At 44.2% G+C, this 27,266-nt stretch overlaps 1 long non-coding RNA gene across 6 annotated transcripts; it reads left to right on the plus strand.

The window, feature by feature from the left end:
- The first annotated feature begins 1,698 nt into the window (after positions 1-1,698).
- Positions 1,699-27,266, plus strand: LOC115570884 (uncharacterized). 6 transcript variants are annotated; one of them, XR_003981833.1, is made up of 5 exons: positions 1,899-2,076; positions 2,388-3,231; positions 7,960-8,272; positions 8,506-8,712; positions 8,970-9,307. It is a non-coding gene; the product is annotated as an uncharacterized LOC115570884 (long non-coding RNA). The 6 variants fall into 6 exon arrangements; XR_003981830.1 differs by lacking the exons at positions 1,899-2,076; positions 2,388-3,231 and adding an exon at positions 1,699-1,888; XR_003981831.1 differs by lacking the exon at positions 2,388-3,231.

Here is a 27,266-nt window from a genome sequence, read left to right on the forward strand (position 1 = left end):
TTTCTTTATCATTTGAATTAAGTTACAAAATGAGCAGTCTTGAAGAAGAAAATGAAAATGCAATTTGGATGATTTATTACTAATTTTATTTATGAGTCAAAAAATGCAGCTACATTCTTAAAATGAAAAAGCATTTCTGTAAATGCATTTTAATTTGAATTATGGTACAAATTCGCTTCCATAGTGGTGGACAGAGGAGACTGGACCCCCAAACACCCTGAGTACCGACCCAGATGATGTCCCACTGACTCCATCCAGCCCAGCAGCACTGCAGGGACTCCTGCTCAGCCTGTTACTGTCCATCATCTGTTACTGTTTTAATATTGTTTTTAATAATTATTATTTTTGTTAATAGTTAATAATAATCTGTAAATAGTTATTTACGCTGTAATTTTGTAAATAGTCGTAAATGTTAATACCTTAATAATAAAAGAAAACATTCAATCCCTTGTTGTCCCTTAAAAGTAGCACTTGATGCCGTTTGCTGATGTGTAACAATAAAACAATATTTTATGTCATGAATTATATAAAATGAACAATTATGAACAAATAATTTAAAAATAACTCATACATTTAACTAAATAACAGAAATAATGTAAGGATTGTCCTCTGGAGCAGAGAAGAGCCTCTCCATCCTCTCTGCAGCCTCGTGTCCTTCTTCATCCTCCCTCCTCGAAGCAAGAGAAAAGGTAAACTCAAGATCACATTTACACAGGGATGCAAAGATTTACAAAAAGTGACATCAGGACTGACAAATCGGCTATTTATTATTTATTATTATATATTATAGCCATACTCCCGTCCAGCCGGCGGAATGTTTCGCCCTGTGAACAAATGTTGTTCTGACTTCGGACAGTGATGAAGCTTCTCTGTTTACTCCCTAAAACACGATGAAATGTGAAACACACCAAAGAGTTCTAATACAGCAAAATAATATAATCATAAGGATAACAATCATAAACATAGCTCTTTATTCCAACGTTTAACTAGATTTTACACGGATCACAGCTTGATCTATAATCTGTTCATCTTGGTCCATTTATGTACATGCAGTAAAACGAGTCTAAAACATCTCCACAGTCACAATACAATATAAGATATAAGTCAACCTCTGAACGTCTAATGGTTAAAAGTAAAAGGCATTAAGTTGAGCATTACCAACGTATTTTAACTGATATTTTGAGGTTTTAAGGTCCCTTGAAGTTTAACATATCTGGCGTTTGACGCTCAAATGACTAAAACCGGAGTATAGACCCAATACTTACATTTGAATGCGAGATCTGCGCCACTTGAGGTCGCCTTTATTTATTTATTTATTTATTTATTTATCTATTTATTTATTCTCTTCAGGCGCGCAATGAATCTTGGGCAATTTGTAGCCGCGAAGGATAGTAGCGGTGTGTCCTCCAGGAACAGGCAAAAGAAGGAGGCATTTGTGGGGAGCATTTGGAGCACACTTTGAATTTGGACAGGCTTCGCGCGGCTTAGTGACGTAATTGCACTTCAAATACGCACTCCGAAGGATGGTGCCCCTGAATTTGGACACAGCCTCTGATGCTTCGCAGCCGGAAGTTGATCTGCAGCGCACACACCAGGGGTCCGTTTCACAAAGCAGGTTCAACAAACTCTGAGTCTGACCCTGAACTCTGAGTTAATCTACTCTGAGATAGGAAACTCTGAGTTTCCCTCATTTCAGGGTTAACAGACTCAGAGTTTTCACTAAACCTGCTTTGTGAAACGGACCCCAGTTCGCGTACGTGAACGCCTCACGTAGTTGGCCTTTTCATTTTAATCAACCAGGGGAGGCAGCAGTGAGCCATACTTTGCCTGCCGGAAATTCAAAAGAAGAAGAAGAAGACGACGACGACGACGAGGGAGGATGAGAAAGGTGACTGGGAAATGGTTAATATTTACGTATAAATACATAGGTCATTTGTGTTGTGTAAGTTTAAAAGTAGAATCTGGAGTATTGCTTGTTACAGTTTGTAAACAAAACATTGAAACTGGGCCCCTCCTCTCGGGCTGTGTAACGTTAGCCTCCTGCCCCTGACAGCAGCAGTTACCAGGACCACAAAGGTAGGAGGGAGCCAAGATGGCGCCACTGTAAGACGCTTCTTCTATGCGCTGCCGAAACTTTTTTTCGTTCGGGGCTTGAATTCGCCTGCGTACCTACGACTAGAAAACATGTAAATAGTTTGCTAACGTTGTAAAAAATTGTTTTGAGGCCTGTTGGTGAAACGTTGACCCACTTGTGTTTTTTTTTTCGTGGACTTTCTCTGTCGGGCTCTGCCCATAACGAGCTAACGCAGTTGTTAACCGTGACTTTGTTTGCTTGCTAGCTATTGTCTGTTAAAAAGGCTCCAACCGCTAAATAACTGGTTCTGCAGACATGTCGTCTACTCTGGAGGATGAGGAAACGGCAATGGACGAGTCAGAGGAGAGTCTTAAACGGTGCCATACCTACACCAAATCACCTGTGGAGGCTGAAACTTCTCCGAGCACTAGCCCACAGAAAAAATCTTCGCGCCGTGAGCCGAGGTCGGAGCCCTCTAACGCTGTCCTGCTGGCGGCCATTAACAAGCTCACTGAGTCGCAGCATGGCTTCAGGGAGAAGCTGGAATTCATAGAGAGGTCCATAGAGAACGATTTTAAGAGTATTCAAATGTTCTTTATATCAGTGCAAGCTGCGGAGAAGAAGGTGGAGGAACTGGCATCCAGAGTGGATCCCCTGGAGCTCCAGATTAAATCTTTGTCTGCTGAAAATAAGAATTGGTGGAAAAGTGAATGACATGGATGCGTACTCCGGGCGCTGGAACTTGAAGGTATCCGGGATTCCTGAGGCTGAGGGCGAGAATACGAAAATGATGGTGATTGAGATCTTCTCCCGTGTCTCACCTGGTCTCGCCGACTCTCTTCAGACGACGGTGGACATCGCCCACAGACTGGGACCACGGATGAGGAGGGAGAGACAGCATCCGCCGCGCCGCATCATAGTTCGCTTTTCGTACCGAGCTCACCGAGCTCAAGTCTGGGCGGACGCAAAACATTCTGAGGTCCTTAAGCAGAAGAACGTGAAGATATCGGAGGACTTAACTCAGCAAGTCAGGGAGGCGAGAGCGAAGCTGTGGCCGCTGGTGGAGGAGGCGAGGAAGCGGTACAAGAGAGCAGGCTTCAGCGGCCCTTTTGCTATTATTGGTGGTAAAAAGATTTCTGTGGAGGACTTGACATGAGGTATTTGCATGAGCAGGTGTTTGATTGTGAAAAAATGTAGGTTATATGCTAAGCTGCATACTTTCTGAATCTTACGCTCTCTTGATATTCCTGCCCCCTTTTCTGAATATACAAGATGTTTTTTGAATTGTTAAAGAAGGATAGTGTTCATTCTCTTTACTTGTTCATATGTTTTGCATATAATTTGTTCCGTCCAAGAATGTTTCTATTGGTTTATACTTCTATATTTGTTCATAACACGAAGGTGATACCGTTTACATGGGTCAGTTTCTAAGATTGTTCACTCTGAGGATAGTTTTTGGTTTGTGAATTCAGGTTTTGCACATTTCTCAACCTTTAGAAACTACTGTTTAAGTAACATTGTTCATTAGTGTACTGTGTTTTGCGTGTATACGTATGTTCGTTATTAATTTTTCATGTTTTTCTCTTAATGTACGGGGAGTATGAGATTTAACTAAAAGAAAAGCTTTATTTTTATTTTGTAGTTATCAAAATAAGGATATGTATTTTTTACAGGAGACTCATTCTTCTTCAAAAGATGAAGCATTCTGGCGCAACCAATGGGGAGGAAAAGCTATATTTTCTCATGGTACTAATTTTTCAGGAGGTGTATTAATTTTATTCAATCCTAAATTTACTGGCGAGATTCTGTATACAGAGGCTTCTGATTTGGGTAGATGGATTTTGGTAGTAATTAAATCTGGGGATAATACATTTATTTTGGTAAATATTTATGGATTTAATACAAGGAACTCCAATGTCACACTCCTTAATTTTTTGTCTGACAAAATTCTGCAAGTAAGAAACAAATTTCCTTCAGCATCTGTTGTCGTTGGTGGTGACTTTAATGAGGCTCCAAACTTATGTACAGACAAATACCCTGCAAGGGGCAATCAAGATTAATTTAACCCTATTATATATAATAATATATTATATATTCTGTAGTAAACTTTCGTTATTAGACGCCCTGAGAATTTAACACCCACATGAAACAAACCTCTTTACCTGGTTTAAAGCAGATCTCACCCAAAAATCTCGGTTAGACTTGTGGCTTATTTCTGACAATTTGGCCTCTTTGGTCTGAACATGTAATATAACTGCTGCTCCCTTAACTGACCACGCTGGAATAGATATCTCTATCTCAAACTCAAATTCTCTTTGTCACAGCAAACCTGGATACTGGAAATTAAATGCTTCCTTTCTCCAACATTCAGATTATCGGTTGGGTATTAAGCAAATCATCAACAAATTCAAATCACTGTCTGGAATTACTCCTATGTTAAAGTGGGAGTTATTAAAATTTGAATGTCAAAAGTTCTCAAGACAATTTGGAAAGCAACAATCCAGAGATCGAAGCAAGACTTACGCTGATAATGTAAGAGAGCTGAATGAGATATTAAATATTCCTGTTCCAAGTGATGAAGATAAACTAAGATTACACTCATTAAGGGAAAAATTGGATCTTTTTTTCCAAACAAAGGCAAAGGGAGTGTTCATAAGATCTCGAGCCAGATGGTTGGAACATGGAGAAAAAAATTCATCTTTCTTTTTTAATTTGGAGAAAAAACGAGGTGAAGCAAAAAAAATATCTGCTTTATATATTGACAATAATCTATCTAAAAATGAAAAGGATATATCTTTTTATATCTAACTTCTATCAGAAGTTATACACTTCCTCATTTGACCCTCAGTCTTGTCGTGTCTTTTTTGACAAAGTATCCCCATTTATTCCTAAAATCTCCAGAGAGAACTGTAAGCTTTGTGAAGGTCCAGTTACTATAGAAGAATTGCAGCCTGTTATTACAAAAATGCCATCAAACAAAAGTCCCGGTCCAGATGGGTTACCTTATGAATTCTATGTGACATTTTGGGAAGATTTAAAACACATGTTGTTGGACGTTTTTGTTGAATGTGCCAAAAATAATGAGTTAACTGTTTCTATGAAGCAAGGCTTAATATCTCTCATTCCTAAACCCAGTAAAGATCTCCTTTATCTTGATAACTGGCGACCTATAACTTTGCTCAATTCAGACTACAAAATTCTTGCTGCACTGTATGCTAATAGATTAAAATTATGCCTAGAGGAATTTATTTCTGTTACGCAAACAGGTTTTATGAAAGGTCGGCACATCTCTAACAATATTCGGCTCGTTTTGGACATTTTAGATTACGCAGATTTATTTGATGAAAAGTCACTGATTTTGTTTTTGGACTTTTACAAAGCTTTTGATACTGTCGAACATTCTTTTATTTTTGAGGCTTTACAATATTTTGGGTTTAGAGAAAACTTCAACAATATTATAAGAACACTCTATACTAATATTAATAGTTGTGTATCCTTAGCACATGGTACTGCTCCTCGTTTTGATGTAAAACGTGGGATAAGACAAGGGTGTCCGATTTCACCCTTCTTATTTTTGATAGCTGCTGAAGTTCTTAATTTATTTATTGTTAATTGTGTGAATGTAGAAGGTATCAAGATAGGTAACAATATTCTCACCATCAGTCAGCTTGCTGATGATACCTGTCTGTTTCTTCAAAATGAACTTCAAGTCCCTATTGTTATAGATGCCTTAAAAGTGTTTTTCGGTTGCTTCTGGCCTTACTATTAATAAGACTAAGTGTGAGATAATGACTGTACATGATTCTGACATTCTTTTAATAGATGGCATAATGGTAAAAAAAAGTCTTAAAATATCTGGGAATTACAATAAACAGATCTACAAATGAAAGGATCTCTCAAAACTTTTTGCCAAAAATTTCAAAATCTAAATCGATTTTTAACTGTTGGTTACAAAGAGACCTTACTATTATGGGTCGTGTTTTACTTTCTAAGGCAGAAGGCTTATCTAGATTAGTATACCCAGCTTTGTCTTTATATGTTGATCGGAAAACGTGTGCAGCTATTGATTCACTCTTATTTAAATTCGTTTGGAGAAACAGGACTGAGTATGTAAAGAGGAAAACACTTATCAAACAATACTCAGAAGGTGGTCTTAATGTCTTGGACTTTCAAACCATTAATAGTATATTTAAAATCAACTGGTTAAAACATTGTTTGGTACATAATAATACCCCCTGGTTTTTTATCCCCAATCATTTGTTTGCCAAATGTGGTGGTTTAAAGTTAAACTTGCCAATTTCCATAAACAAGCCCTGGACTCATGGAAAATCGCTTTAAAAAACAACTTCTCCCCACACACGTGTCTTATGGAATAATCAACATGTTGTATACACAAATAAGACCCTATTTTTTAAGGAATTGTATGACCAAGGTATTGTGTTTATTTATGAGCTTCTAAATGATACTGGGGATCTAGCTACTTATGAAGAATTCACCCAACAAAGAGCATTAGATATCTCTCGCTCTTTGCATTCCAGAATACTTAAAAGTATACCTACTAAATTACTATCTCTAATTAAGGCATCATTTCTGTATGAACCTTTCTCAGGAAGGATTCCCACACTGTGGCTTGGTGGAAGGGCTTTTGAGGAACGTTCTTGTAATAATGCTCATATAAGGAGTGTTTTTACTTCTATTCATAGTCAATATCCCAACTCCTTTCATCGTTGGAGAGAGATGATTCCTAACATCAGCAGGAATGTCTGGACCGAATTTAACAGATTTCTTATCCCCGGTAAAGTTAAAGAAGTTCATATTAAACTCTTACATAGATACTATCCCTGTAATGAATTCATTAACAAGTTTAGACCCGATGTGTCCCCTTTATGTTCCTTCTGCAAAGAAGACGTTGAGTCATTTTCTCATTTATTTTATGGATGCCTCCATTCTACTAACTTTTGGACTCAAATGTCTTTATTAATTTGGGAGTCTTATAAGATCCTGGTCACAATTACAGAAGATATGGTCTTATTTTTGAGTGTTGAATCTAACAATTAATGATGTGATAAAATTGCTGTGTCTGCTTGGTATATTTAATATTCATAAAGCGAAATTTCTTCAATTTATTCCAAATGAAACTTTGTTCAAGGTTGAGCTCAATATTTTTTATGATTCTGTATGTAATGTGCCTAAGAACAAAAAAGCTTTAAAGACATCGAGTCTATTGAAAAAAATTGTGGACTATACTGCCAGTTGAAATGGTGCTGCTGTTATTTTATTTGATGAAGTAATTAATTAATTTAGTTATCTAATCTTTATATTACTGGTGCTTGTTTGTTTTTTTCTGTTGTTTTTTGTTTGTTTTTTGTGTATTAATACTCCCTGTACATTTGTTGTTCGTCATGTAGGTCTTGTCATCAACATGCTAATAAAATTTTGAGAAAAAAAAAAAAAGGACCACAAAGGTAAGGAAATACAGTCCAAGAGAAGCGCTGGTGCCTCCGTCAGCAACACCGGGAGCCTCCGGTGTTATGTTGCCGTTGTGGTCAGCTGGGAAGACGGTATTAGCGGCGGATGCTAACCACCACCGCTAGCCAAAGTTAGCATCGAGTTAGCTCACCACCACAGCAGTCTAAAGTCTAGTCTTTAGTTGTCAGTGACGGGAATCGGCCCGCGGCTCCAGCGCTTCACTCAGGCTATATTTCTTTTTCTTTGCCGTCCTGACTGCTGCTGCTGAGAGAGAGAGAGAGATGTGCTAGCACTGGCTGTTGTGAATTAAGCTGAATGATTCATTCTTATTTCTATTGGTTGTTTACCATTCCTGGTACTGTATAGTTAACCATGTACCTGCTGTTCTGATAACTGCTTTATATTCTCTGTTACAGAACCACACAACTTTCATATACCTTCCAAACACACATACTCAAATGTCACTCACACCATCAACCATTCCTAATCAGCAATTGAGAAACTAAAAGGAACTAAAAGGACTAAAAGGAAATAATTCTAACCCAGCGGCCATTAGTGATTCAGTCCAGTTTACCGTACAGTCTTTAGAATAAATCTCCACAACACATTCGTAACATGTCTTACAACGAGAGAAGGCCACCAGATAACACAGTCACCAGTTAAACCCACCGGGGGATCATGACATTGTGGGAAGAACAGCCATCAGACTGCACATAAATTCTGAATCAGGTAAGCAGTATCTATGTGATCTTTGAACCCAAATCATGATTGTGAACTTTTAACATTATAGTTTAACAACAGATCCACTCAGACACATGTCACACTGGTGAAAAGCACCCGTAGAACTGAGTGTTGAGAGCTTAAAAAAATAGTGTTGCCTGTAACGTTGTGTCTGGTTTTCACCATTTTATAGACCTACACTAATCTTGTCCTTTTTCATGTCGGGTGTATTGTTGATACAGGGCTAAACCAGGGTTTGACAAGAGTTGCCAGTGTCTGATTCTACACCCGAACACAGCAGAGTGGTCGGGGCCTGCAGACCGAGCCAGTTACACCTGCAGCGAGCAGACAGAGGAAGAGGAGTGTGAGATCCGCGGGGAAAGGAGCAGGAGAAAGAGAACGACAGCTGTTGCCAGCAGACAGGCATTGACTGTCGGACTAATTGAAATGTGAGTTTATACTCTGCCCTAGGGATGTAATGAGATCAAAATCGACAGTATTTGCCGTCATTTCATACCATACATGTTCACAATAATATTGAGACACTTTTGTTATCACGATATCGTGGTATTACCAATACGTTACATCCCTACTCTGCCTCCATTGTGCGAGTAGTGATCCCTGGTCGTGGAAAGTTATTGCGAATGTGTGTAAAAGTACAGTGACTGAAGTCCCCGCCCCCCCCCTCCCCACATGACATCGTAAGAGGCCGGCGCCCAAGGACGGTGTGACAGCAGTGGTGCCAATGACGAGAGTGATGTTGGCCCGAGGTGACGGTGAACAGCTGATACTCTGCCCCATCGTGTGAGCAACAATCTTAGGACGTAAATGAAGTGGTGTGCATGTATTGGGTTTAAAAGTGCAGTGACTGCCATCTCGTTTCCCCCACAGCTCCCGAGTCTGCGTCCGGCAGAGGACAGTGTGCAAGTGGAAGACCAGCGGTGGTCGTGGAGAATCGGTGTTACCAAGTCACCACAATAACGGACCCCTTCCCCCCAGACGCCATTCTATAATTTCTGTGAATAAATATTGTTTTAAATGCCCTTTACGGTCTCCAAGCACTTCCTTGGTTATCGAAACACACGTCATATACGTCAGCGTAGATGAGAGCCAAGTCAGAGACAAGAGAGACAATGAATGAAATCCTGCGAAATGATGTGCGGTCAATATGACCGCTTATGGCCAAAATAGGTAAAACAAATCATATTTTCTTTTCCTTTTCTGTAATTTATATGAAAAATATTCTCAATTAAAATACACTTTTAGAAAAATGTTTAGAAGTCTGTAATGTTTGCATTTTGTTATTTACATAACAGATTGATAACTTGATTGTGATAATGTTCAAAGTTATTATTATCATTATTATTATTTACTGTGCTAGGTATTCTTTTTGTGGTTCTTGGTGCTTGGAGCAATATTGTTGTTGTGGCATTCATGCCAATAAAGCAAATTTGAAATGATTTGAATTAATAAACCTTTAGATTCTTGCCTATAGACTGATAAGTGTTGTGTTTACAAATGAGCAATACATCCAGATTTCTTGAGATTTGTATTGTCAATGGGACCTTAAATTTAAATATCGGGCAATGTTTTCTTCATGGAAATTATTTTTCGGGAAAGACGGAGGGAGTGCGGACGGGGGATCCATTGTGTGACAGCGGAGCGGAGGGTCAGCAGCTGGATTTTACACGCACGTATTATTAGTAGGTGTTTGAGGTTTATTACGTTTGCGGACATCATTACATTCAATTTAATTATGTAACAGCCTTTGCGCCCTTGCCTTACAGCGCCTTTGCGTGCGCACAGTTTGCGTGTGTAGGCCCATGGTCATGATAATCCGTCTATGGCTATAAGAGATGGATACACAATCAATTTCATGTTTATTGAATCAAAAATACATAGGTAGCCTATTGTCTTCTCTGCTTTTTTTTTTTTCCAAAGACAAACTGAGCAGCAGTGCTCAATCCACTCATACCTTGTTAACCTTCCACAAAGACAAGTTATGTTAAAATGGACGAGAAGGGGGGTCATTTCCCGGCAGATCGCACCCATGGGCCACAGTTTATTTCAGAGTTGTGAGAGTGCGGCTGGAAGTGGGGATTCCAGCACCACGGATAGTGCATGTAAAAAGATTAGACAAACGTTTAAATGTGTTTGCTGCAAGCGAAAATATACTACATAATGAATGAAGATAGTGACAAAGGCCTATTAGCAATAAAAAGCAATGAGTTGTGTGAGTGCGGCCGGTGAGCGGACGGCAGTTTTTGATGTAGGAAGTAATGTAAACTTGAAAATCAATTTCGGAACAGCGGTGTTTCGGAGTGGGGCTGTTTCGCAATCGAAGGGTGTGTCGGAATGGAAGGCTGTCCCCTCACTCCGGGGTTAAAATGAATCATGTCATGCAAAAGCCTATATGTCTGTATCTCGCATTGGATCGATTGCACCATCTACTGGATGAAAATGGAACACAGAACAACTACGAGAGGCGTTCATGTACGCGGACTGGTGCGCACGGTGCAGATCAACTTCCGGCTGCGAAGCTTCAGAGTCTGCGACCGCGCGTACGTGTGAACGCCTAACAACATTTGTCAAACAGTGAAAGACAGACTTGCACACGCTGCTTCATACGTACGCAGCTTCTTGTTACGTGTGACAGAGTCTGCGCACGTCATTTCCGCGTACGCGCGTGACAAAAATCATCTTCATGCGAGCGTTAACACGTGCGTTCGCAAAAAGACCCATGAATGTTACGCGTAGTCACTACGTGTCGTGTGATTACCAGCGTGCAGCAGTCATCACGCGTGAACGTGCGCGTGTACGGGGAGCCATTATAAGTCAATGAGGAAACTACATCACACGTCAGGCGCAGCTTGCTGCACAGGCGTCAAAGAGGGCGCGAGTGACACGTTCAGTTAATAGGTGCGCACGCTTCTGAAACGTTTCTAACGCCATACACCACACTCTGGCATGTGATGTCACACCGCGACTCTCTGGCTTGTCACATCACACCACCACACTCTGCAATGTCGCGTCACACCACCATACTCTGGCATGTCACATCACACCACCACATTCTCCCATGTCTCGTCTAGAGTTGCACGATACCCGCGGTACCCACGGTACCCCGCGGTGCCAAATCCTACCGTGGATTACTATACTACCGGTGCCACTTTCCGCTACATAGCGGCCGCCTCTACTCTCCTCCCGGCTTCTCATTGCATGCTACTCCCTTGTAAACAAACCCACATGCTAACTACTGCAACCGAACTACACAGCTGCTGAATGATTGGCTGTTTGCCTGTTACTGGTGATGTCCGGGGATATGATAAGCTGTTTCCGCACGCTGGGTCCGCCCGTCTGTTAGCTGATTGGCTGTTCGTGTGTTTCTGCCGGCAAGAACTAACTCCGTGAAGACAGCTCCGCTTCAAAACAAACAACAAGCTAAAGTTCTGTCTCACCCAGATGCGAGCTTACAGTCACTGACACGAGACAACACACTCACCATGGCAGAAGCACCAGGCCCGAGCGGCGAGTCTGCCGCGGCGGCGTCTCAGTGGCACCACTAATTTTGCTCAAAAAACCAAACTCCAAAAGTCACATTTGGAACTATTTTAGCTTTAAACAAGGCACAGATGGTAAAGCAATAGACGATGGCCGTCCACTGTGCAGGCGCTGCCACCAAGCTATAGAAGCCAAAGGAGGGAACACATCCAACCTCATAAACACCTGCAGGGTCGTCACCCAGATTTATATGTCGAATACCAGGTTAGTATGCCATGTTTATTTTCTCATTGGCTTATATTAGTCTATATGCTCCGTGTACATGCTGAGGAATGAAGAGTTAAAGGATGTCAAAGTATAAAGCACCTAGAAAATGCATAAAAATATAGTTTTCACAGGGAATCAGTTCCTGTTTATTGTATTTTGTCCTCTATGGTTTATTATGTTATATTATTGTCAAATAGATATTTTTAAAAGACAGAGGATTTGTTATCCTAAGTTGATTATTTATATTAGTTAAACATAAATAATGTGCAAAGGAAACTAAATGATTATATGAATTCAACCATATAAATTCTAACTTCATTTATTTGTTTTTTATTGCTCGTATGCTTTTGTTCATGTACTCTTATTGACCCAGTTATGAACTAAAACCATTAGGACCATTAGGCTAATTTGTTATGTATTTCCCACTCCTTATTTTAGAGAGAGCCATCCAACCCAAAAGGGAAGCAACCCATGGCCAAGACCATACCCTTTTTTTTTTTTAATTTTAAGTTTTTAATAAATGTTATTCATAAAAATATTTCTTTCAGTCTAATTCATGCTTCACTAGTATTTTGTTTATCATGCACCAAACAACATTATAAGTAATTAATAAGTATTTATAACTTGTACAAATACATTGCAGTTCATAAAAATAATGATAATAAAAAAAGGCTGCAGTATCGCGATAATACCCGGAACCGTGATACTTTGTCTGGTATAGTATCGTGGTTACTCATTTTGGTATCGTGACAACTCTAGTCTCGTCCCACCACCACACTCTGGTATGTCATGTCACACCACCACACTGTGGCATGTATCATCACACCAGCACACTCTGGCATTTCACATCACACCACCACACCATACTTTGTAATGTCACATCACTCCAGCACACTCTGGTATGTCATGTCACACCACCACACTGTGGCATGTCTCATCACACCACCACACTCTAGCATGTCACGTCACACCACCACACTCTGCAATGTCACGTCACACCACCACACTGTGGCATGTCACGTCACACCACCACACTCTGTCATGTCACATCACACCTGCACACTCTGGCATGTCACGTCACTCTGGTATGTCACACAAGCACACTCTGGCATGTCACATCACACCACCACACCATACTCTGTCATGTAACATCACACCAGCACACTCTGGCATGTCACATCACTCTGGCATTTCACACAAGCACACTCTGGCATGTCACGTCACACCACCACACTCTGGGTCACACCACCATACTCTGCCATGTCATATCACACCACCATACTCTTGCATGTCATGTCACACTGCCACACTCTGGCATGTCACGTAACACCACCACACTCTGGCATATTACATTACACCACCAGACTCTGGCATGTCACAACACAACATCACCCTCTGGCATGTCACAGTACACCATCACACTCCAGCATGTCACATCACACCACCACATTCTGGGTCACACAAACACTCTGCCATTTCATATCAAACCACCACATTCTGGTATGTCACATCACACAACCGTACTCTGGCATATCACCTTACTTTACCAAACACTAGCATGTCATGTCACACCACCACTGTATGGGTCACACCACCACACTCCAGCATGTCACGTCACACAACTGCACCTAGTGTTGTTACGGTACCAAAATTATGACTACGGTACGATACCTTCCTAAAATATCTCGATACCGATATTGAAACAATACCACAGCGGAAAACTAGAACATCATCAAAAGTAATGGAATAAAATATCAGATGACAGAATGTGGAACTTAAAATGATTTGTTTCTTTTTATTAATCAAAACACTTCAAAAGTCAAAATAAAAATATGTATTTTGTAAAAGCTGCTGAGCTTTATAGCTTCTTTATCCAAGAAGACAAGTGTCTTCTTGTTTTGGTCATATGTCTTGTTTGCTCTCTGAGATTATTAAATAACCTGGTTTTCCATTAAAAGCTCAGTGCTTGTTGTAGAAAAAAAATAACAGCACATTAACTACAATTTTATTCAGCATTAAAATAATGAACATAAATGACATTAACTGTAAATCTGGCATTTCATACAATAAGATATTACTTTATTCGTCCCACAAAGGGGAAATTTGCAATTTGCATTTCATGTTGATAAAGTTCAAATCCTGGATTATTAGCCTGCAAACTACATAAGTGCACTAAAGTACAACACAAATGACCCATACCTGGTGGAGGTCTGTGCTAATCAGACCATTTTATAATAATATAAATTACTATAAATATTATAAATTATTGACAAAAATGTACATGCTGATTATATTACTAGTACTGATTGATTTAAAAAAGATCATTTACAAGCAGAGGTGGGAGCAAGTCACATATATGCAAGTCATAACTAAGTCTCAAGTCTTAACCTTCAAGTCTCAAGCAAGTCCCAAGTTACTGTGATGAAAATCAAGCAAGTCAAGTAAAGTCATTGCTATTTCTCAAGCAAGTCAAGTCGAGTCATGGCTAAGGTCAAAAAAGTCACAAGAAGTTCGTATGAATGTATTCTTCATATCTGCAGAAACAGTAAACAGAAGAGGGTGGTTAGTCAATAATATGATGTAATTGCATAGTTGATCAAATTTAGAATTTTTTTCAAGTCAAGTCGAGTCATGGCTAAGGTCAAACAAGTCACAAGAAGTTCGTATGAATATATTCTTCATATCTGCAGAAACAGTAAACAGAAGAGGGTGGTTAGTCAATAATATGATGTAATTGCATAGTTGATCAATTTTAGAATTTTTTTCAACCCCATGAATACAGGAATACGATTAGATTAATATCAACCCTGGAACTGCACCATACTGCACATCCTGACAGCTGAGAATATTACTCTCAGGTATTTTTCGCCCTCCCCCTCTATAAAAGGATGCTGAAAATCACAGGACATGTCTGTTCTGTCCTGAAATGTGTGTTTCTCTTCTATAAAACACATTCTACACATACAGGCCCCTTCTCCTTTCAAACCGGGCAGAGCTCTGTGAGTAACAGTAGGAGAGACACAGTCACAACTCCTGAGGGAGAAGCAGGACGTGCACGTCGCATCAAATGTGTGCCGATACTGTGTCGTGTTGGGTTGTGAGCGCACATAATGTGCGCCGATATTTAAAATAATGGCTTTGTGCGCACTGAAGACACTATATCTGAAACACACACACGCGCTTTAACCAAGAGGGCGACCAAAATAACCAAGCATGAAAAAATCTTTGAATCCAAATTTGATGATTTTCGGAGCTCCCTCCATGCTGCCTCTCCTCCTCTGATCCTGTCCACCACAGTGCCAGTCTGGCACGCACCGCGTCATACAGTGGCAGAGGGCATAGTATCAAAAACGAAACTAACGTCTCGAAATGCGAGTCATCTGTGTCAAGTCTAAATTAAGTCTCAAGTTATGAATCCCAAGTCAAAGTCAAGTCAAGTTTGGCATGTCACGTCAGACAACCACACCCTGACATGTCACTTCAAACCGCCACACTCTGGGTCACACCACCACACACTGTCATGTCATGTCACACCACCACACTCTGGCATGTCACGTCACACAACCACACCCTGGCATGTCATTTCAAACCGCCACACTCTGGGTCACACCACCACCAGTGTTGGTCAAGTTACTTGGAAATAGTAATTAGTTACTGATTACTGATTACTTGTCCAAGAAAGTAATCCAGTTACTTTACTGATTACTTATTTTCAAAAGTAATTAGTTACTTTTCTAGTTACTTTTCAAAAACATGATGCACAACCTGAATACGCTATAAAGCAATAGACCTTTCGTGGCAGTGGGAAATAAACGGACAACAGCCAGACACGAGATAAACAAACCCAGTGTGAGCCAATGTTACAGTAGCACCAGCTCCCAAAGGGCTTTGCATCACTACCCTTCTCTTCTAGTAGGGCTGGGTATTGTTAAGAACCTCACGATTCGATTTTGATTCTTTAGGTCGCAATTCGATTCAATATCGATTGATTCAATATTGATTTAAATGCTTCGATATGGATTCAGTAATAAGCACTAATAAATAATTCATTAGAGTACCTGTTGATAATTTTCAAATTCAAAAAAGTAATCTTAAATTATAAATCTTTCCTCTAGGAAGCTCTAGTTGAAATGTAAACAAAGGCACACGATGTGTTAAGTTATAAAATGGTACAACCATAGTTAAGCTGAGAAAGTGCCATTGTTTCTGAGACTGCGTCGTACATTTTTGTCTGACATAAACAGACATAACCGCAGTCCCTCCGCCCTCCCGCTAGACGCAAGGTAGTAACACATTGACACTGAGCCCCCTCTCTCCTCCCGGAGGAAAGTGCTACTCACGGGCACACAGTGCAGCGGCCAGGGCGAGACCGGCTGCGCTGTTAGTTTACGTTACAGTCTGCGAAAGAGCGGTGCGTCAGACATCGGCTACTCGCCTCCGCAGCTCCGACGGTCTTTCCGCAGCGCGTCACCCTCCGACCCTCAAGCGAGATCGCGGGCGAGGCACTTCCAGCTGCTGGAAGCTGGGACCGAGAGGTGTCCGGCGAGGGACAGCCGCTGCAATCAGCCCTGCATACATCATTGTCACTCATGAGACAGTCTCCAAAAAATCACGGTTAAGCAACGCAGTAACGCAGCCTGCTTGCCGGAAAGTAACAGTGTTTTAAGTGTAATTACTGTTTTTGCTATTGTAATCCCTTACTTTATTTGTTACTTGAAAAAAGTAATCGGATTACAGTAACGCGTTACTTCTAACGCGTTACTGCCCATCACTGACCACCACACACTGACATGTCACGTCACACCACCACACTCTGGCATGTCATTTCACACCACCAAACTCTGCCATGTTGCGTGACACCAGTACACTCTGGCATATCACATCACACCACCACACTCTGCCATGTCACGTCGCACCAGCACACTCTGGCATGTCATGTCACACTGCCACACTCTGGGTCGCACGACCATAGTCTGCCATGTCGTATCACACTACCACACTCTGGCATGTCACATCACACCGCCACACTCTGGCATATGACATTATACCACCAGACTCTGTCATGTCACAGTACATCATTACACTCTGGCTTGTCACGGTACACCATCACACCCCAACATGTCACGTCACCACATTCTGGTATGTCACACCACCGCACCATACTCTGGCATGTCACGTTACACCACCACACTGTGGCATGTCACGTCACACCACCACACTGTGGCATGTCACGTCACACCACCACAATCCAGCATGTCATGTCACACCACCACACTGTGCATTTCACGTCACACCACCACACCACACCCTGTCATGTTACATTACACCACCACACTCTGGCATTTCACGTCACACCACCGCAATCTGACATGTCACGGCACACCACCAAACTCTGCAATAACACGTCACACAACCACACCCTGGCATATTACATCACACCACCCCTCTCTGGCATGTCACGTCACACCACCAAACTCTGCAATGTCACGTCACAACACCACACCCTGGCATGTCACGTCACACAACCACACCCTGGCATGTCACGTCACACCACCTCACTCTGGGTCACACCACCACACTCTGCCATGTCGTATCACACCACCACACTCTTGCTTGTCACGTCACACCACCACACCACACCCTGTCATGTCACATTACCCCACCACACTATGGCATGTCATTTTACACCACCACACTCTGGCATGTCACACCGCCACATCACACTCTGGCATGTCACGTCAGACAACCACTCCCTGACATGTCACTTCAAACCGCCACATCTGGGTCACACCACCACACACTGTCATGTCATGTCACACCACCACACTCTGGCATGTGACGTCACACCGCCACACTCTGGCATACTAGTTATCCCACCACACTCTGTCATGTCACATCTCACCAGCACACTCTGGCATGACGCGTTACACCACCACACTCTGGGTCACACCACCATACTCTGCCATGTCGTATCACACCACTACACTCTTGCTTATCACGTCACACCACCACACTCTGGCTCACACCAACAGGCCATGCCATATCAAACCACCACATTCTGGTATGTCACATCACACAACCGTACTCTGGCATGTGACATCACATTACCAAAGACTGGCATGTCATGTCACACAACCACTCACTGGGCCACACCACCACAATCCAGCATGTCACGTCACACCACCGCACCACACTCTGGCATGTCACGTTACACCACCACACTGTGGCATGTCACGTCACACCACCACACTGTGGCATGTCACGTCACACCACCACAATCCAGCATGTCACGTCACACCACCACACCACACCCTGTCATGTTACATTACACCACCACACTCTGGCATTTCACGTCACACCACCAAACTCTGCAATAACACGTCACACAACCACACCCTGGCATATTACATCACACCACCCCTCTCTGGCATGTCACGTCACACCACCAAACTCTGCAATGTCACGTCACAACACCACACCCTGGCATGTCACGTCACACAACCACACCTTGGCATGTCACATCACCACACCACACTCTGGGTCACACCACCACACTCTGCCATGTCATATCACACCACCACACTCTGGCATGTGACGTCAGACCGCCACACTGTGGCATGTCACGTTACACCACCACATTCCAGCATGTCACGTCACACCACCACACTGTGGCATGTCACGTCACACCACCACACCACACCCTGTCATGTCACATTACCCCACCACACTATGGCATGTCATTTCACACCACCACACTCTGGCATGTCACGTCAAACCGCCACACTGTGGCATGTCACGTTACACCACCACAATCCAGCATGTCACGTCACAACACCACACCCTGGCATGTCACGTCACACCACCACAATCCAGAATGTCACGTCACACCACCACACTCTGGCATGTCACGTTACACCACCACACTGTGGCATGTCACGTCACACCACCACACTGTGGCATGTCACGTCACACCACCACAATCCAGCATGTCACGTCACACCACCACACTATGGCATGTCACGTCACACCACCACACCACAACCTGTCATGTTACATTACACCACCACACTCTGGCATTTCACGTCACACCACCAAACTCTGCAATAGCACGTCACACAACCACACCCTGGCATATTACATCACACCACCCCTCTCTGGCATGTCACGTCACACCACCAAACTCTGCAATGTCACGTCACAACACCACACCCTGGCATGTCACGTCACACAACCACACCTTGGCATGTCACATCACACCACCACACTCTGGGTCACACCACCTCACTCTGATACGTCACATCACACAAGCACACTCTGGCATGTCACGTCACACCACCACACTCTGGGTCACACCACCACACTCTGCCATGTCGTATCACACCACCACACTCTTGCTTGTCACGTCACACCACCACACTCTGGCATGTGACGTCACACCGCCACACTGTGGCATGTCACGTTACACCACCACAATCCAGCATGTCACGTCACACCACCACACTGTGGCATGTCACGTCACACCACCACACCACACCCTGTCATGTCACATTAATCCACGACACTATGGCATGTCATTTCACACCACCACACTCTGGCATGTCACGTCAAACCGCCACACTGTGGCATGTCACATTACACCACCACAATCCAGCATGTCACGTCACAACACCACACCGTGGCATGTCACGTCACACAACCACACCTTGGCATGTCACGTCACACCACCACACTCTGGGTCACACCACCTCACTCTGATACGTCACATCACACAAGCACACTCTGGCATGTCACGTCACACCACCACACTCTGGGTCACACCACCACACTCTGCCATGTCATATCACACCACCACACTCTTGCTTGTCACAGCACACCACCACACTCTGGCATGTGACGTCACACCGCCACACTGTGGCATGTCACGTTACACCACCACAATCCAGCATGTCACGTCACACCACCACACTGTGGCATGTCACGTCACACCACCACACCACACCCTGTCATGTCACATTACCCCACGACACTATGGCATGTCATTTCACACCACCACACTCTGGCATGTCACGTCAAACCGCCACACTGTGGCATGTCACTTTGCACCACCACAATCCAGCATGTCACGTCACAACACCACACCCTGGCATATCACGTCACACAACCACACCTTGGCATGTCACGTCACACCACCACACTCTGGGTCACACCACCTCACTCTGATACGTCACATCACACAAGCACACTCTGGCATGTCACGTCACACCACCACACTCTGGGTCACACCACCACACTCTGCCATGTCATATCACACCACCACACTCTTGCTTGTCACATCACACCACCACACTCTGGCATGTGACGTCACACCGCCACACTGTGGCATGTCACGTCACACCACCACACCACACCCTGTCATGTCACATTACCCCACCACACTATGGCATGTCATTTCACACCACCACACTCTGGCATGTCACGTCACACAACAACTCACTGGGCCACACCACCACAATCCAGCATGTCACGTCACACCACCGCACCACACTCTGGCATGTCACGTTACACCACCACACTGTGGCATGTCACGTCACACCACTACACTGTGGCATGACACGTCACACCACTGCACCACACCCTGTCATGTCACATTACCCCACCACACTATGGCATGTCATTTCACACCACCACACTCTGGCATGCCTTACCGCCACATCACACTCTGGCATTTCACGTCACACCACCACACTCTGGCATGTCACGTCAGACAACCACACCTTGACATGTCACTTCAAACAGCCACAGTCTGGGTCACACCACCACACACTGTCATGTCATGTCACACCACCACACTCTGGCATGTCACGTCACACAACCACATCCTGGCATGTCATTTCAAACCGCCACACTCTGGGTCACACCGCCACCAGTGTTGGTCAAGTTACTTGGAAATAGTAGTTAGCTACTGATTACTGATTACTTCTCCAAGAAAGTAATCCAGTTACTTTACTGATTACTTATTTTCAAAAGTAATTAGTTACTTCTCTAGTTACTTTTCAAAAACATGATGCACAACCTGAATACGCTATAAAGCAATAGACCTTTTGTGGCAGTGGGAAATAAACGGACAACAGCCAGACACGAGATAAACAAACCCAGTGTGAGCCAATAGTATAGTAGCACCAGCTCCCAAAGGGCTTTGCATCACTATCCTTCTCTTCTAATAGGGCTGGGTATTGTTAAGAACCTCACGATTCGATTTTGATTCTTTAGGTCGCAATTCGATTCAATATCGATTGATTCAATATTGATTTAAATGCTTCGATATGGATTCAGTAATAAGCACTAATAAATAATTCATTAGAGTACCTGTTGATTTTTTTCAAATTCAAAAAAGTAATCTTAAATTATAAATCTTTCCTCTAGGAAGCTCTAGTTGAAATGTAAACAAAGGCACACGATGTGTTAAGTTATAAAATGGTACAACCATAGTTAAGCTGAGAAAGTGCCATTGTTTCTGGGACTGCGTCATACATTTTTGTCTGACATTAACAGATATACCCGCAGTCCCCCGCCTAGACGCAAGGGGGTAACACGTTGACACTGAGCCCCCTCTCTCCTCCCGGAGGAAAGTGCTACTCGCGGGCGTACGGTGCAGCGGCCAGGGCGAGACCGGCTGCACTGTTAGTTTACGATACAGTCTGCGAAAGAGCGGTGCGTCAGACATCGGCTACTCGCCTCCGCAGCTCCGACAGCTCCGACGGTCTCTCCGACGCATCACCCTCTGACCCTAAAGCGAGATCGCGGGCGAGGCACTTCCAGCTGCTGGAGGCGGGGACCGAGAGGTGTACGGCGAGGGACAGCCGCTGCAATCAGCCCTGCATTTGTCATTGTCACTCATGAGACATTCTCCAAAAAATCACGGTTAAGTAACGCAGTAACGCAGCCTGCTTGCCGGAAAGTAACAGTGATCTAATTACTGTTTTTGCTATTGTAATCCCTTACTTTATTTGTTACTTGAAAAAAGTAATCGGATTACAGTAACGCGTTACTTCTAACTTGTTACTGCCCATCACTGACCACCACACACTGACATGTCACGTCACACCACCACACTCTGGCATGTCATTTCACACCACCAAACTCTGTCATGTTGCATGACACCAGTACACTCTGGCATATCACATCACACCACCACACTCTGCCATGTCACGTCGCACCAGCACACTCTGGCATGTCATGTCACACTGCCACACTCTGGGTCACACGACCATAGTCTGCCATGTCGTATCACACCACCACACTCTGGCATGTCACGTCACACCGCCACACTCTGGCATATGACATTATACCACCAGACTCTGTCATGTCACAATACATCATTACACTCTGGCTTGTCACGGTAAACCATCACACCCCAACATGTCACGTCACCACATTCTGGTATGTCACACCACCGCACCACACTCTGGCATGTCATGTTACACCACCACACTGTGGCATGTCACGTCACACCACCACACTGTGGCATGTCACGTCACACCACCACAATCCAGCATGTCATGTCACACCACCACAATCCAGCATGTCATGTCACACCACCACACTGTGGCATGTCACGTCACACCACCACCCCACACCCTGTCATGTTACATTACACCACCACACTCTGGCATTTCACGTCACACCACCACAATCTGACATGTCACGGCACACCACCAAACTCTGCAATAACACGTCACACAACCACACCCTGGCATATTACATCACACCACCCCTCTCTGGCATGTCACGTCACACCACCAAACTCTGCAATGTCACATCACAACACCACACCCTGGCATGTCACGTCACACAACCACACCCTGGCATGTCACGTCACACCACCACACTGTGGCATGTCACGTCACACCACCACACCACACCCTGTCATGTCACATTACCCCACCACACTATGGCATGTCATTTCACACCACCACACTCTGGCTTGTCACACCGCCACATCACACTCTGGCATTTCACGTCACACCACCACACTGTGGCATGTCACATCACACCACCACAATCCAGCATGTCACGTCACACCACCACACTGTGGCATGTCACGTCACACCACCACACCACACCCTGTCATGTTACATTACACCACCAAACTCTGCAAAAACACGTCACACAACCACACCCTGGCATATTACATCACACCACCCCTCTCTGGCATGTCACGTCACACAACCACACCGTGGCATGCCACGTCACTCTGATACGTCACATCACACAGCACACTCTGGCATGTCACGTCACACCACCACACTCTGGGTCACACCACCATACTCTGCCATGTCGTATCACACCACCACACTCTTGCTTGTCACGTCACACCACCACACTCTGGCATGTGACGTCACACCACCACACTGTGGCATGTAATCAGCCCTGCATATGTCATTGTCACTCATGAGACAGTCTCCAAAAAATCATGGTTAAGTAACGCAGTAACGCAGCCCGCTTGCCGGAAAGTAACATTGATCTAATCACTGTTTTTGCTATTGTAATCCTTTACTTTACTCGTTACTTGAAAAAAGTAATCGGATTACAGTAACGCGTTACTGCCCATCACTGACCACCACACACTGACATGTCACGTCACACCACCACACTCTGGCATGTCATTTCACACCACCACACTCTGCCATGTCACTTCGCACCAGCACACTCTGGCATGTCATGTCACACCACCACATTCTACCATGTCACGTGACACCACCGCAATCTGCCATGTTACGTCACACCACTGCAAACTGACATGTCACGCCACACCACCAAAATCTGCGACGTCACATCACACAACCGTACTCTGGCATGTGACGTCACACTGCCACACTGTGGCATGTCACGTCACACCACCACACTGTGGCATGTCACGTCACACCACCACACTGTGGCATGTCACGTCACACCACAACAATCCAGCATGTCACGTCACATCACTACACCACACCCTGTCATGTTACATTACACCACCACACTCTGGCATTTCACGTCACACAACCACACCCAGGCACACCACACCCTGTCATGTTACATTACACCACCACACTGTGGCATGTCACGTCACACCACCACACCACACCCTGTCATGTTACATTACACCACCAAACTCTGCAAAAACACGTCACACAACCACACCCTGGCATATTACATCACACCACCCCTCTCTGGCATGTCACGTCACACCACCAAACTCTGCAATGTCACGTCACAACACCACACCCTGGCATGTCACGTCACACAACCACACCGTGGCATGCCACGTCACACCACCACACTCTGGGTCATACCACCTCACTCTGATACGTCACATCACACAGCACACTCTGGCATGTCACGTCACACCACCACACTCTGGGTCACACCACCATACTCTGCCATGTCGTATCACACCACCACACTCTTGCTTGTCACGTCACACCACCACACTCTGGCATGTGACGTCACACCACCACACTGTGGCATGTAATCAGGCCTACATATGTCATTGTCACTCATGAGACAGTCTCCAAAAAATCACGGTTAAGTAACGCAGTAACGCAGCCCGCTTGCCGGAAAGTAACATTGATCTAATTACTGTTTTTGCTATTGTAATCCTTTACTTTACTCGTTACTTGAAAAAAGTAATCGGATTACAGTAACGCGTTACTTCTAACTCGTTACTGCCCATCACTGACCACCACACACTGACATGTCACGTCACACCACCACACTCTGGCATGTCATTTCACACCACCACACTCTGCCATGTCACTTCGCACCAGCACACTCTGGCATGTCATGTCACACCACCACACTCTACCATGTCACGTGACACTACCGCAATCTGCCATGTTAAGTCACACCACTGCAAACTGACATGTCACGCCACACCACCAAAATCTGCAACGTCACATCACACAACCGTACTCTGGCATGTGACGTCACACTGCCACACTGTGGCATGTCACGTCACACCACCACACTGTGGCATGTCACGTCACACCACCACACTGTGGCATGTCACGTCACACCACAACAATCCAGCATGTCACGTCACATCACTACACCACACCCTGTCATGTTACATTACACCACCACACTCTGGCATTTCACGTCACACAACCACACCCAGGCACACCACACCCTGTCATGTTACATTACACCACCACACTATGGCATTTCACGTCACACCACCGCAATCTGACATGTCAAGCCACACCACCAAACTCTGCAATGTCACGTCACACCACCACACTGTGGCATGTCACATAACACCACCACACTGTGGCATGTGACGTCACACCACCACACTGGGGCATGTCTCATCACACAACCACACCCTGGCATTTCACATCACACCACCACACTATACTCTGTCATGTCACGTCACACGACCTCACTTTGTCATGTCACGTCACACCACCACACTCTGTTATGTCATGTCAAACCACCACACTGTGGCATGGCTCATCACACCGCCACACTCTGGCATGTCACGTCACACAACCACACCACACTCTGTTGTTTCACATCACACTACCACACTCTGACACGTCACCTGCGTTGTTACGTGCAGATTGTATTTCACGCGTAACGAAAAGCTGTGTACGTATGAAGCAGCGTGTGCACGTCTGTCTGTCACTGTTTGACAAATGTTGTTTGGCGTTCACACGTACGTGCGATCGCCGACTCTGATGCTTCGCAGCCAGTAGTTGATCTGCAGCGTGCACACCAGTCCGTGTACCTGAACGCCTCGCGTAGTTGGCCTTTTCATTTTAATCAACCAGGGGAGGCAGCAGTGAGCCATACTTTGCCTGCCAGAAATTGAAAAGAAGAAGAAGAAGAAGAAGAAGAAGAAGAAGAAGACGACTATGACGGAGGATGAGAAAGATGACTTGGAAATGGTTAATATTTACGTATAAATACATAGGTCATTTGTGTTGTGTAAGTTTAAAAGTAGAGTCTGGAGTATTGCTTGTTACAGTTTGTAAACAAAACATTGAAACTGGGCCCCTCCTCTCGGGCTCAACTGTGTAACGTTAGCCTCCTGCCCCTGACAGCAGCAGTTACCAGGACCACAAAGGTAAGGAAATACAGTCCAAGAGAAGCGCTGGTGCCTCCGTCAGCAACACAGGGAGCCTCCGGTGTTACGTTGCCGTTGTGGTCAGCTGGGAAGACGGTATTTGCGGTGGATGCTATCACTTACCGCTAGCCAAAGTTAGCATCGAGTTAACTCACCACCACAACAGTCTACAGTCTAGGCTTTAGTTGTCAGTGACGGGAATCGGCCCGCGGCTCCAGCACTTCACTCAGGCTATATTTCTTTTTCTTTGCCGTCCTGACTGCTGCTGCTGAGAGAGAGAGGCCTGCTAGCACCTGGCTGTTGTGAATTAAGCTGAATGATTCATTCTTATTTCTATTGGTTGTTTACCATTCCTGGTACTGTATAGTTAACCATGTACCTGCTGTTCTGATAACTGCTTTTTATTCTCTGTTACAGAACCACACAACTTTCATATACCTTCCACACACACATACTCATCTGTCACACTCACACCATCAACCATTCCTAGTCAGCAATTGAGAAACTAAAAGGAACTAAAACTAAAAGGACTTAAAGGAACTAATTCTAACCCAGCGGCCATAAGTGATTCAGTCCAGTTTACCATACAATCCTTATAATAAATCTCCACAACACATTCGTAACATGTCTTACAACGAGAGAAGGCCACCAGATAACACAGTCACCAGTTAAACCCACCGGCGGATCATGACATTGTGGGAAGACTAGCTATCAGACTGCACATCAATTCTGAATCAGGCAAGCAGTATCTATGTGATCTTTGAACCCAAATCATGATTGTGAACTTTTAACACCATAGTTTAACAACAGATCCACTCAGACACATGTCACACTGGTGAAAAGCACCTGTAGAACTGAGTTTTGAGAGCTTAAAAAAATAGTGTTGCCTGTAACGTTGTGTCTGGTTTTCACCATTTTATAGACCTACACTAAGCTTGTCCTTTTTCATGTCAGGTGTATTGTTGATACAGGGCTAAACCAGGGTTTGACAAGAGTTGCCATTGTCTGATTCTACACTCGAACACAGCAGAGTGGTCGGGGCCTGCAGACCGACCCAGTTACACCTGCAGCGAGCAGACAGAGGAAGAGGAGTGTGAGATCCACGGGGAAAGGAGCAGGAGAAAG

Source organism: Sparus aurata, chromosome 20 (genome assembly GCF_900880675.1).
Source record: "Sparus aurata chromosome 20, fSpaAur1.1, whole genome shotgun sequence".
Taxonomy (NCBI): domain Eukaryota; kingdom Metazoa; phylum Chordata; class Actinopteri; order Spariformes; family Sparidae; genus Sparus; species Sparus aurata.